This window comes from Dermacentor andersoni, chromosome 11 (assembly GCF_023375885.2).
Source record: "Dermacentor andersoni chromosome 11, qqDerAnde1_hic_scaffold, whole genome shotgun sequence".
In the NCBI taxonomy this organism is placed as follows: Eukaryota; Metazoa; Arthropoda; class Arachnida; order Ixodida; family Ixodidae; genus Dermacentor; species Dermacentor andersoni.
The window spans coordinates 102453196-102466963 of NC_092824.1; the positions used below are offsets into that span (position 1 = coordinate 102453196).

General features: G+C 45.3%; 1 long non-coding RNA gene across 1 annotated transcript in view; it reads right to left on the reverse strand.

The window, feature by feature from the left end:
- Positions 1–526: 526 nt before the first annotated feature.
- LOC140214022 (uncharacterized) overlaps positions 527–13768 on the reverse strand; it is a 58932-nt gene continuing 45690 nt past the window's right edge. Inside the window, exons 2-3 of the long non-coding RNA XR_011890922.1 lie at positions 12465–12602; positions 527–634 (exon numbers count right to left, since the gene is read on the reverse strand). This is a non-coding gene — a long non-coding RNA (uncharacterized lncRNA). The remainder of the gene's footprint in view (positions 635–12464; positions 12603–13768) is intronic.

Genomic DNA, 13768 nt, shown 5'->3' on the forward strand with positions numbered 1-13768 from the left:
CAGGAAAGACGAAGGTTTGAGGAGAGAGAGAGACAGGAAGAGGCGACTGCCGATTTCCTCCAGGTGGGTCAGTCTGGAGGTGCCGCCTATGTGAAGCCGAGGCCGAAGAGGTGTGTTGCCTCCGCCGGGGGGCCTTAAAGGTCCAAACACCCAGCATCGGCTCAACCCCCAGGATCTCCTTTTCCCCAGACACGGCTAAGCCGCGCACGGCTACACGCGGGAGGGTTCAACTGTCGTGTGCTCGGGTACGTGGTGTCGCAACACACCAAACGCCTGCTGACGCAGACGCCCCTGCGGGGTATAATACAAATGAGGCAACAAAGAAGGAATAAAATTAATAATACGGTGAACAATGAAATCGCTTTGATTCAATAATTAATTTTCTAAGGCGACGCATACATTCCTGTGTCAGTGTCCAAGCACAGACGCTCCGAAAGACAGCAGTTTCGTGATGTCCAATGGCATGGCGAGCTGTCGCACTGTAATTTTCTATGACATTTGTCTCAGGGAGGAGAAACGCCATCTTACCCTAATAATGTGACCATGGTCTTGTTGACGCTACATGTCCACAGCTCACACGAAGCGTTATTTTCCATCGTCGACCTAAATACTTTGTTGCTATAGTTGCAGTGAGCTGAAAAAAAAATATATTTTTCTACTACTGGTAAAACAAGAAAGCAAGAAAAAAATGCAGAGTTCAAGTTCAACTAAATTTTGAATTCTTACGGGCCGGAACCACGATCTGATTAAAACGCAAGAAGTAGTGGGGGAGTGTGGAATAAGTGTACCCCAGGAGGTTCTTTTACGCGCACACAATGCACGGTACACGAGCATTTCTGCATTTCGCCCCCATCGAAATGCGGCCGCCACGGCTCAGATTTGATGAAGCGAAAGTTTCGAAACATTAGAAATGGTTTTACGCACAAAAGTAAGAGAAGGAAAAGAGCAAGACAAGTACCGGCGCACTTTTTCTCTTGTCCGTGTCTTATTCTTGCGCCTAAAACCATTTCTAGGCATGTACCAACTGGCTCGACAGCAGACGTCAGTTTCTAAGCAGCACTCCAGAACTTTGGCAAGATTCTGCTTCTAACCTCTATTGACTGCGCAAGTACACATTGACATCATTGAATCTTGTACGGAATTATACCGCACCTTATTCAGACTACACACACTGCACCCTTTCGGCACCCTGAACTCTCATTATTACCTAATCAGCCTGGGTCGACTGTGGCGTTTGACCAAAGGTTTGCGCTGCATGTGTTCTTAGTATGCATGACATGACTTGTATGAATGCAATGAGATTATATTCGTGGCATAAATTATATGTATGTCATGATGCAGTCTCCTACGCCGTCGTGAGGCCATCGTGGTTGTTATTATATTAGGATGTGTAAGATATGCACGCAGAAGTGGCCTGTAGAACCAATCATCCGTAATTAACTGTTCGTAGCCTGTGGGCTAATCTGCCCCTATCCGGGCATCTCAAAGCATTCTCTCGCTCTGGTGACTTTTGTCGCAGGACACAGCCATAGTAGACAGGAGCGTCCGCAGCAGACACGGGGACAGAGCAATTCGTGCAATTTTTTGGGTCTTCAAATGCTGGGCCGCAGCCTCAAGTTACAGAAGGGGTAAGGGTTGCCCCATCTCGAAATCTCTGAAGAGAGACCTTAACTATACCAGTTACATTACGAGCGCGAGAGAAGACACATGGGGGGAGGGGGGGGGGGGGGGGGGGGGGGGGGCTTAGAGCACGCATGTACCGTAGGAGAACACGCTCCGATGAGCAGAAAAGTTTCTCTGGATGTTCAGCTCATGGTCAACTACATGTGGAGTATGCATGTGAGTAACAGGAATAAAAAAGCTATTTGAGTTCAACTATAGATACATATATACGAAATGAGAAGCTCATGGTCAAGCCTTTTCAAGGTAACATATTCTAATTACTTAAATTTTTACTTATTTGAGGCTGCGAACGATTTTCAAGGCAGGAAATTGACGAAATCTTTATAAATTAGGCGTCTAGTTTTCAACTCAACCACTCCACAAACAAGGAACATAAAAGCTATGTTAAATGTATACATGATAACGTCATCAGTGAAATAATTAATAACATTTGAAACGGCGAAATTATACTGAACATAAGTTTGGAGAAGTCATTCTGGGAAACGATTGTAGAACGTATTATATAGAAAACTAAAGTTTTTACGCAGCTTCCAGAACTATGCATATCTTTTGCGGTGGAAAGCACTATCGAATATGCGTTTCGTAAGCATCATTTTCACAAATTGTTGGCGTACACCTATCTTGCAGCAGTACATTGTTTGTTTCTTTATAGTTTCGAAAACTAAGGATCTCTTGTAGGCGTGTGGCAGTGTTTTTCAGCTTAACACTTCAATTTTTAAAATTTGTCCAATCTGCAACGATTGTAGAAAAAAAGAACTCAGGTCCTAGACCAAATAAAACTGTACTTTCACTGCTTGTAACATTCACTTTATTTAAGATCCTTTCATCGTCGACAAAATGAGAGCATTTCATTGTTTTACATCTATTGTAATGGGCGGGGCAAAAGCTACAGCTGCTTAAATGAAAACAAAAATGCGTTCGGAACTCATCAAATGTATTTTTCAAAGTAAAGTAACAGCTCATGATTACATTGCGCTTAGCGTTACACTGACAATTCTAAGTGAAGGACAGGACGCGGACATACGTAGCGCTACGTACGTCCACGCCCTGTCCTTCACTTAATATCCTCAGTCGAACACTAAGCGCAATATAATCATGAACGTCCGCCAACTAGCCCCCTTCATTGCTTTAAAGCAATAGCATTCTCGTGCCACAAAAGGAATGAACACACCAGACATATACTTCCTACTACTTACGTTGATAACTGTGATTGCTGATGGTAGCACAAGTTATCGTCAACAGGTTTTGGTTTTATACACGGCGACGTGACAGCCTAGCGGTGGCGATGGTGTGACAACGATGTAATTACGATGATGGAGATGATAAAAGCATGCCTACGATGGCAACATTTCCATGAACGCATTACGCGAATCGAATCACAACAGCATGACAACAGCGGTGACATTATGACAATTGAATGATGACTGCATGACGACCATGGCACGACAATGGCTGTGCACGTAGCGCTTTCATCTCCGCGCGTTTACGAGAGGTGCTCCTAAAGTTCTTATAACACAGAACAGAAGTTAAGAGATGAGTTTCTCACGGGCGTTTACTCTCAGCCATCAATAAGCTTGTTAATATGCGGCGCAGTTTGCTCTGTGTATATAGTTATCTACAGGTCATGAAGCACTAGATCATCCACTTGCACATGAAGTTGTGGTCCACTATCGAGATACAGTCGGCCACTCCGTTCTTCATCATCGTGGCTTGATCGACAGCATTAAAACAGCCTGCGCAATTTCACAATGGTGTCATAAGCTCGGGCATTGTCGCCGTATACCGCCACCAGCCCGACATGAATCTCTTGGGCACTGGGTTCCTTGAAATAGAGAAAGCTGAACACTGCTTGTGTTTCAACTATCGTTTCCTGTGGGCGATACCATATCCATTTTATTGTCGTAACGCTGTTCCGTGGTAGAATACCTAAGAAAACAATATAATCTTATATTCCGTGTGAACTAGAGAGACGTACTCTCATTTCGGTAACTATTGTACACGCCTGTTCAAAATTTATGGCACCAGCAATAAATACTTTATGAAGGCCCCTCGCACCTCGCGGAGGTCAGGTACTTCTGTGACAATTAGCTTTAAATTATGCAGGTACCACACCGTGTGGGTGTCAGTCTAAGTGAAGATCTGGTGAGCCGGTAAGACAAAACGTCGCATCTTGACAAGAGGGGTCAGCGGTTTTTGCCCACGAATGCACCCGGAACGGCCAGCCCAGGAGACGGAAACCCGCGACGCTGTTTTGCCAGCGACCATGTAAACCACAGTTGCCACCATGGTTACCGCGAAAATTTTGACTAAGCGAGAGCACGTGCACCGAAAAGACGTGGTTGGCGTTCACAGGAGATAAATATGCGTGCTATTCAACTCAAATGTTCATATTAGCTCTATCAAATGAATAATGAGCTTCCAAGCATATGTTCTAGTGCGGATGTTTAGGTTGCGTTTGCTGTTTTATTCACCATTCCGCAAAGAATGGAGCCTGCCATCGGCACATTTGCAGGGGAACTACATATGGCTATAGGGTAGACCTCGCTTACTAAGAAGTCGATGGGACAGAAAAATGTATTTCATTTATTTGAAGCTTAATTTAAATCAATGACACACATCATCGAGAATCGTTTTACTCAAAAGGCGGGCGAGTTTTTTTTTTTTTTTTTATACTAGTGAGGTTCTAATATCCTAGCGCCTTTTGTCGGAGGATGTGTTCACGCCACTCCCCCCTCCCTTGGCTTTGCACGCACTTTATCGCGCGACCTTCAATATTGGGTACGCATCAAGCCACCATCTTCCTCGGTTCTCCTCGCACGCTTATACAGCATACGGTGTGCGCGGTACAGTGGGATCTTATCGCACGTGGGCTTGACACGTCGCCTCACAGCGAGGTTGCTATTGCATCGATATGAAACAAACCGCAGGAGCAGTAGCCCTTCCTTTCCCTCCCTCCTCAATTTAGCCCAGCAAGAAAAACGTTGCGCCCCGCGCAATAATGATTACTGGCATATTCCTCGATTTAGACCATATTACAGTCAACACGTGGTACGCTGTCAACTCCCTAAACAACTTAACTACTGTTCTGTATCGGCCAGGCGGTCTGATAAGATTGTACCGAGAATGACGTGTGCCTGACCGGCATGCAGCGTTATCTATAAAAGTACGCTGCTGCCTTGAATAAAGGGCTTTTTGCGTTGCTGCCACCGAAGCGTCTGTCTGCTGCTTAGAATAGAACATCTGGCGACGAGGATGGGATCCGGCGCGCAGCAAACCACCGCCGGCCAGCAGCAGTCACGAGGCTGAACCGCCTACGCTGCAAGGCGACACGGAGCCCTTGCAGCCACGACTTCATCGACTGGAGCAGCGCAAGAACGTCAAGAAGCAAGGCGTCACGGAGCCCTTGCATGGACTTCAGCGGCTGGCTGGAGCAAGCGAACAAGAACCGACACTACGGACAAGGCACATCAAGGAAAACGGCTGGGCAGATAAGTGAAATTTGCTCATTATGGCAGAACCCGGACGTGGTCCGAAGCTCGGCAGAATGACAGAATATGACCAAAAAATCGAAAACATACGCTCGTATTTTGAACGCTTCGAGAACTACGTAGACATAAATGATGTCCCTGCAGACAAGAAACTCAAGTTGTTTCTGAACGTACTCGGCGCGCAAGCGTATGAAGAGCTAAAGAAGATAACTGTTCCTCATTTGCCTTCTCAGAAGACTTTTGAAGAAATTAAACAGCTTCTGGAAGCTCATTTCAGCCCTGCTCATTCAATTATCGCAGAGCGCTGTAAATTTAATCGCCGAATGCAGCAAGAAAATGAAAGTGTCAAGGATTTCATCACTGAACTGAAGCATCTCGCAAGAGATTGCAATTACGGCACGTTCTTAAATGATGCCTTAAGGGACAGACTAGTGGCCGGTTTGCGTGACGAAGAGACGCAAAGGGCTCTTTTTGCACAGGCTGACTTGACGTTCGAACTGGCGTGCAAAACAGCGCTAGAAAAAGAGCTAGCTGCGCAGCAGGCGAAGCAAATGCATGAGTATGACACAAAACCCTGTAGCGTCAGCGTCATTCAAGGCGAACGTCACCGTGATAAGCAAAAGAAATCGACGACGGTTGCATGGTCGAAAGATAAGCGAGAGGGAGAGCAACGAAGTGCGTGCAGGCATTGCGGAAAGCGTCATGCGGGAGAAAAATGTTGGTATCGGAACCACACCTGCAGAAATTGTAAGGAAAAAGGGCATTTGCAAGCCGTTTGCAAAAGAGGAGAAAAAGCTGTCAGATATGTTGACACCACGGACGACGAATCTGAAGATTTGAACTGTCACACTGTGTTCTACTCGGGCAAAAGTTCAAGGGGCTACAGCGTCGACCTAAACATTGAAGGGAAGACTGTTTCGCTGATAATTGACACCGGTGCAGCGGTCACGATCGTACCAGAGCAGTTGTATAAGCAGTATTTCCCGCATGTCAGATGTGTGGAATCAAAGGTGTCGTTGCGCACCTACACAGGAGAAAAGCTAAAGGTACTTGGAACAGCAAACGTATTAGTCAAACAGGAAGGAAGCGAGATCTCTTTGCCCATAGTGGTAGTGCAGGGAAACGGAACGCCAATGCCCGCTCTCATGGGAAGGGACTGGCTGGAAAAACTGCAGATAAACTGGAAAGCAGTATACAGTCTGTCCACGGATAAGACACCGGAGCAGAGGGTAGAAGCTTTACGGAAGAAGTATCCCGAGGTTTTCAAGAGCACCCCGGGTGTCGTCAAAAACTTCGAAGCTCGCATCTTTGTTAAGGAAGGGGCTCAACCAGTATTCTCAAAAGCACGGCCAATACCGTTTGCTATCAAAGACGAAGTAGCAAAGGAGTTGGAAAAGCTCGAGCAAGCCGGAATACTAAAGAGGGTCACGAAAAGTGACTGGGCAACTCCTCTGGTGGTGGTCGCGAAGAAAGGCGGCACAGGATTAAGGTTATGCGGTGACTACAAGGTCACGGTTAATCCTGTTCTAAAAACAGAGCATTACCCATTGCCATTGCCGGAAGATTTGTACTCCATGCTCGCGGGAGGCAAAATCTTTTGCGTCTTGGATCTATCGCAAGCCTATCAACAAGTGCCGCTCGCTGAGGAAAGCAAAGCGCTGCTAACGGTGAACACTCATCTCGGATTATTTCAGTATCAGCGCCTTCCATTTGGTATCTCTAGCGCACCCGCTATCTTTCAGTCTTTAATGGACGAAGTCTTAAAAGGGATTCCAAAAGTGGGTTGCTATATCGAAGACGTCATCGTCGTAGGCGACAACATAGACGACTGTCAAGAAACGGTGGAAAAGGTGCTTCAACGACTGTCACAGCATCATATTACCCTAAAACAACAGAAGTGTGAATTTTTCAAACCATCCGTTGTTTATCTGGGACACAAAGTGACATCAGATGGCATTTTTCCAACCGCAACAAAGATAAAGGCAATCACGGAAGCACCTCAGCCAAGCAACGTAACTGAACTGCGAGCCTTCTTGGGCCTGCTTAATTTCTATGCAAAATTCATCAAAGATTTAGCTACAGTAGCTGCACCAATGTATGACTTGCTCAAAAAGGACACGACTTGGGTGTGGACGGACGCATGCTCAAGATCATTCGCGGAAGCCAAGCAGCGCCTCATCGACAGTCAAGTATTGACTTTTTACGACGTGAAAAAGCCAATCGGTTTAAGCTGCGACGCGTCGGCCTACGGTCTTGGGGCCGTAATTTTTCACGTCATGCCCGATGGCTCAGAAAGACCCATCGCATTTGCCTCCAGAACATTAAGTGCAGCGGAGCGCAACTACGCGCAAGGCGAGAAGGAAGCCCTGGCCCTAATTTTTGGTCTAAGCAGGTTTCATAGATACTTATACGGGCGCAAATTCACGCTGTATACAGACCACCAACCGCTGTTGGGGATCTTGGCATCGGATAAACCAATTCCTTCTTTGGCCGCAGCCAGGATTCAGCGTTGGGCTATCACCTTAGCAGCTTATCAGTACACACTGCGCTACAGAAACGGCAAAAACATGGAAGTTGCCGACGCACTTTCAAGGCTTCCACTTTTGGTCAAGCATAAAGACGACACTGAAGAATGTCTTGCAGTGTTTGAGGCAACGCCTCTCACAGCGAGCAAAGTTGCTGCCGCGACTAAAAGGGACCGCTTTCTTTCCAAAGTCGTGCAGTTCACCTTATCTGGCTGGCCCGCGCACTACGATGATAAATTTCAGCCCTTTTACGTTCGTCGAAACGAACTATCTTACGAGCAAGGCTGTGTCACGTGGGGTCAGCGAGTGATCATTCCGGACGAACTTAAAGAAGCAGTATTAACATTGCTGCATGAAGAGCACCCTGGAATGCAAAGAATGAAAATGCTCGCTAGGTCATTTGTTTGGTGGCCATCGATTGACAAGAACATTGAAGACACTGTCCGTCGATGTACAGTGTGCCAAACGACCATGCCTGCGAAGGCACCAGGGCCATTGCATCCATGGACTTATCCAACCCGTGTTTGGCAGAGAGTTCATGTTGATTTCGCCATGAAGGATGGTTACAACTTGTTCCTTCTAGTAGACTCTTACTCAAAGTGGATGGAAGCAAAATGCCTCCGCACTACAACGACGTCAAAAACAATCGACTGTCTCAAGGAGATATTTGCAGCGTATGGCTACCCGGAGGAACTGATCAGCGACAACGGACCTCAGTTTACTGCGCAGGAGTTCGCCGATTTCACCTCTTCTCACGGGATTCGACACACACGTACGCCACCGTACCATGCTTCATCGAACGGGGCAGCAGAAAGGCTAGTGCAAACGACAAAAGCCACTCTACTCAAGCAAGTGCTTCATGATAACCTAACAGGTGAAAACAGAACTCTGCATCAACGGCTTAACGACTTCTTGCTGGCTTACAGGAACACCCCGAATTCCGTAACAGGAAGAACGCCGGCTGAGCTGTTCCTGAAACGACAACCTCGAGTGAAGCTTTCACTCCTAAAGCCAAGTTTTGTGCAGGATATGCGCAGCCGTCAAGACAGAGACACCACCCATCGCAACGAGGGCCGAGGAAGGGACCCGCAGATGGAAGCCGGTGACACAGTTCTCGTCAAGACTACGAGAGGGGAAACCCTGTCATGGGAGGAAGCTGTCGTGGTACAACGCGTTAGCGACTCTACTTTTGTAGTCAAAGTCGGTGACCATTTTCGTTTTGTACATATCGACCACTTGAGACCCAGCTGGATTACGGGATCAAAGACTTCATTCCATCCGGACGTCACAAAAGAAGCGCATCCTGAGTCCACTCCAAGTACCCGTATTCAACGAGATTTTCTACCAACACCCTCCGAAGAAAATACGCCTGCTGACTCCTTGATTGGTGGTCCTACTGCGGACCAGCTTGAGGATGTTCGCTTAGATGACTCCAGTTCAACTAAGGAACCGGCATCGCAGCCTGAGGCAAGACACTCAGCAGCGCAGCCTGCAAGTATCACCCCATCAACCATGGCATCACCTGAAGAGGTCCATCTGCGAAGAAGTAATCGCACAAGGCGTCCTCCTGATCGCTATCAAGCCTCCAACTTTGAGCGCGGAAAGAAACGCGTGTAGCTTTAATTAAGGAGGAAGGAATGTTCTGTATCGGCCAGGCGGTCTGATAAGATTGTACCGAGAATGACGTGTGCCTGACCGGCATGCAGCGTTATCTATAAAAGTACGCTGCTGCCTTGAATAAAGGGCTTTTTGCGTTGCTGCCACCGAAGCGTCTGTCTGCTGCTTAGAATAGAACAACTACCAGACTGGAACCGACAATAGGTATGCAGGTGAGCGACCTAATGACATAACTTAAGATTTTCTCAGAAATATAATACTGAAACGTAAATGTTGCTATGACATTTTTGCTATAGTATGGTATTTGGAATGGTTTTGGTACGGTATGATATGTTTGCTTTGTATGGTAGCATTGGTATTAGTATAGTATTTGTATAGTATTGGTAGTATTGGCATGAGATGCATACTATGTATAGTATTGACATGGTAGTATTGCAATGCTTTTTTCATCCCTTCTTTTAGCTTGATTATTTTAATCATTTCTCGTTTCTTTGTCCAACAGCTATGTACTTGAGCCTGTTCGACATTTTATAGATAGAATTATTTAAATATGCATGTATTTTGTGTGCATCATGTACGTTACCATGCACGCATACAAAACAATATGTAGTCGCGTGCCCCACTTGCCATGTTTATGGGGCACACTCCGCTGTCAAGCCGACTGTGGCTTTTTGACCGTGTCCTCCGACACTTGATTGTCAAAATAAAGTGTTGATTTCATTTGACGCTGACAGCGACGGAGATAATTCGCCTGAAGTGTCCATATAATTGTGCAATAATAAAGTGTTGTCGAAAGGGCGGCTGATTTGCAAAGCAGCAAAACTGCTAAACCACTGGTGTGATCGGAATCCGTGGTACGAGGTGTTTAAAAGGGGCTATTGAGTCCCCAGGGATAGGGCTAGCCAAGCGGTGTGGAGCTTGCCAAGCAAGGGAGAAGAACCCAAGTAGAGACAATGCGACGTCAAGAATAAGAACGTATTTAATTACATCGCTACCTAAACAGCGGTCACCTCCACACACTGCTCGACGAAAAGCAAAAGTTAAGGCTCAAAGCTCGAAGCTTTGTGTCGAATGTTTGCGATGCGCACTGCCTTTTATAGCTTCTCGAAAATGCTCTGGCCCAGGTGAGGAAGAGAATCGCCACTGCACATATTCATGCGAGTGTGCGCCCTGATGAGGGGAGAATATTTGTCATGCACCTTTCGCACCGAGAAATCTGCGTCGCCCGACAGAAAAAATACGCCATAACTCACTTCACGATGCCTGTCAACGGTAATGCGTTTAACAGTGCATCAATATAACGACATACTGTATCGCCACCGTCGAAACGAGTCATGTACGAATCGTTTACTCCAGTGGGTCTCCTCATTCGCGCTTTGATTACGATGATGATTGACTGGCATCCCCTTTGAGACGGAGCGGCGACATACGGTCACCTAGCATGCTTGAGTTAATCAGGTAAGTGACTCACGCTTTTCCTTCTAGCCTTTTTTTTTGTGTACATCTACTTAATATTTTTTTTCTGTTCCTTAAAACTTGTGTATCTACCTCGTACCGCTGCCTATGCCTGTAACAGGTTCGGTCGTATGAATCTCTTCCTTGCCTTTTTCCTGCAATACTCTAAACGTCTCTTGGCCATCTCGACGGCTGACCATTTGATGCTATCGTCCACTTTAAATCCAAGCGCTTCTGGGAGGTGTACGCTACTTGCGGGCCTCACTGGGTGAAGCTTCGCATTCCATTAGAATGTGCTAGGTTGTCTCCAGATTTTTGCTACAGCAGACGCATGCCTCAACTTGTTGCAAATATTTGGTCCGGTATATTTCGGTCCTTAGGCAATGAGCTCGAGCCTAAAATAGCAAAGCACTGCTCTTTGTGTTTTCCTCCAGATTTTCCCTTCTGATTTCTTTCTTCCGGATTATCCTTGTAAATGTACATGGTCTTTCTTGTTTGCAATATTTGCAATCTCTCTGTTTCTCTCGCGTTTTTTTTTATTACTCCTGGTAGTGAAGAACGAAGTTTCAATAAATGGAGACAAGACAGGCGCCAGTTCCGCAGAAAAGCTTTAATTGTAGTGTTTCATTTTAGCTAGAAACACTACTATAGCCAATAAATTAACAAAATTGCACTAATTTAGCTTAATCTAGTTACCGCAGGGCACATATTGCAATTTACAAATTGTAGCCGGTGAGGTTACATGGCGTATATACTTAGAAAAAGTACTGAGCGTGACACCAATTTGGAGACATTTATCTGTAAGCCGGTGCCAACCTCACAAACTGCTCTAAGTATACAGACCTTGCAAACTCACCAGCTACAATCCGTAAATTAGGATACATGTCATAATTTGTAATCACTAAATATCTTAATTAGGGAATTTTTTTAATTGCATTACGCATTTAGATCTTTTGTGGATGTACTCTGCGCCCCTTCGAGTAATCCGGTTCGTCGATTGCAATACTGCGATTACCATAGGTGATTCTTTAAATATACCCTGTATATTGCCGCCTCTTCTCAAGCAAATTGGGTTTCTCTAGCCATACAAGGGCAGTATATGACTTCGCTAACATCTATTTCTATGGTGAGTGCTGTGGCATTTATGCGGTTATCGCCTACAGATATCACGGTATGTCGATTTGCAGACCACTGCTTACTCAATATTCCGTTTCCTTGCAGGTGGTGATTCATGCAATGAATCACTCAAGTTATTTGGCGTTGTGCCTATTTAGTTTTCTGAATGCAAGAATATCCACTGTCTTCCACGTCATGTATATCATATCTCACTTGCTCGCCATTTAATTGTTTAAACGCCAAATGTAGCAATACTCTTTAGTGAAGAGCAAGGTGAGCTTGCAGTCTTATTTGCGCTTGCTGATGATTCAATGACCTTATGTCACTTTTCAAAGACCACGAAAAATTTTTTGTTTGCGCTTGGCCTACAGGAACACTCAGCCGGATTGGAATGTAGTAATGAAATCATCATGGTAATGTGATAGAAGAATGTTCTTGAGCATTCTTTCCCCCTGCCTCTGACTCTCCTCTTTACTACAATTGGTCTTGGTCCTAAACTTGCAATGAATACATGCACATCTATGTGGAGTCGTTCTCTTAAAACGTAACAAAAGGTGTATGGAAAATAATAAAAACTTACTTCCGTTTCCTGCATTGTAAACTACTGTATATTTGTAAGCTCCTGTTAAATGTCTGCTTCCCAGTCCCAGAAAGATGCCAATCAGCACTGCTTTAAAAACCATGCCGCAGCCTCAGAGGGATCAGAAAAATCGCACACCTAGAAATGAGAAAAGAAAAAACGAAAATGGGAATAAATGTATGGCGTACACTTTCGCCGGTTTGCCAATGTGCAAATATGAAATTTCTAGCAACACAATATATCTTTTGATAGCGCATCATATTTAATGTTTTCATCTTCTTTCATATGCACTGAAAACCAGTACAAGACGTAAGTAACAAAAGTATGTAAATTTGCTCAACAATTACAACGTGATTGACTTCTTTAAACCTGGTCAGAAGGGTAGCTTGAAAGTGAGCAATACGTAAAGGCAACCAGAGTTCATTTTGTGACGACAACGGTTAGGAAAGTCAGGGTTATGGTGTGGGCTCGCTGGTTGGTCATAAAAAAGTATCTTGCTCTCCAATGTCAAGAGTTAATTCAAAAATAATTAAATCCTGGGGCTTCAAAGGCCAAAGCCACGTTATTATTCTGAAGTGCGCATTGTTGGGGGACTACGGAAAAATTTTGATCACCTGGGGTTCTTCAACTCGCGTCTAACTCAAAGTACAGGAGCCTTTTTACGACATAATCAGCCAGAGTCAACAGGTCCATCTCCAGCTTCGTGCAGAGGAGGCTACGGCGATGGCAGTCCCCCGAACGGTCATCTGCCATTATGAGAAGGCACTTCAGATTCCTTACATGCAGGCACCAACAAAGGGCGACCAAAAGAAACCATAGGCTGGATGGAAAGCTACAACATGGGTCAGTGATATCGTGAGGCATTGCCTCACTTCCTCCAAACTCTGGGCTCCGCCTGAGGATTACCTCTTTCGATCACTGTTAATCACTTCAAGTCCGCATCTTGATGTGAACAATTGCCTGCTTTCAATTGATTCTGGCAGTGTAATAAGCATTTTCAAAGTCAAGAAATATAGATAGGCGCGGTTGTTGGAGTACAAATGCATCACGAGTGTACCCATCACGAAATACAAGGTTAGTTATGGTTGATCTGGCTGTTCCAAAAACTCCTAAGTTGGATTTCAAAGCATCATTATATTCTAAAAGGTACATAACAGACAAGTTCAAGATTTCCGTTTTGAAGTACTGTGCATAGTCTTCTTGTGAACACAAGTTCTCCTGAATTTTTTAGCGAAGGACGAATCTCTCCCTTGTTTTAGGACGTGAATTTTAATTGCTGCTTATGTAACTAAGATATGTGGTCA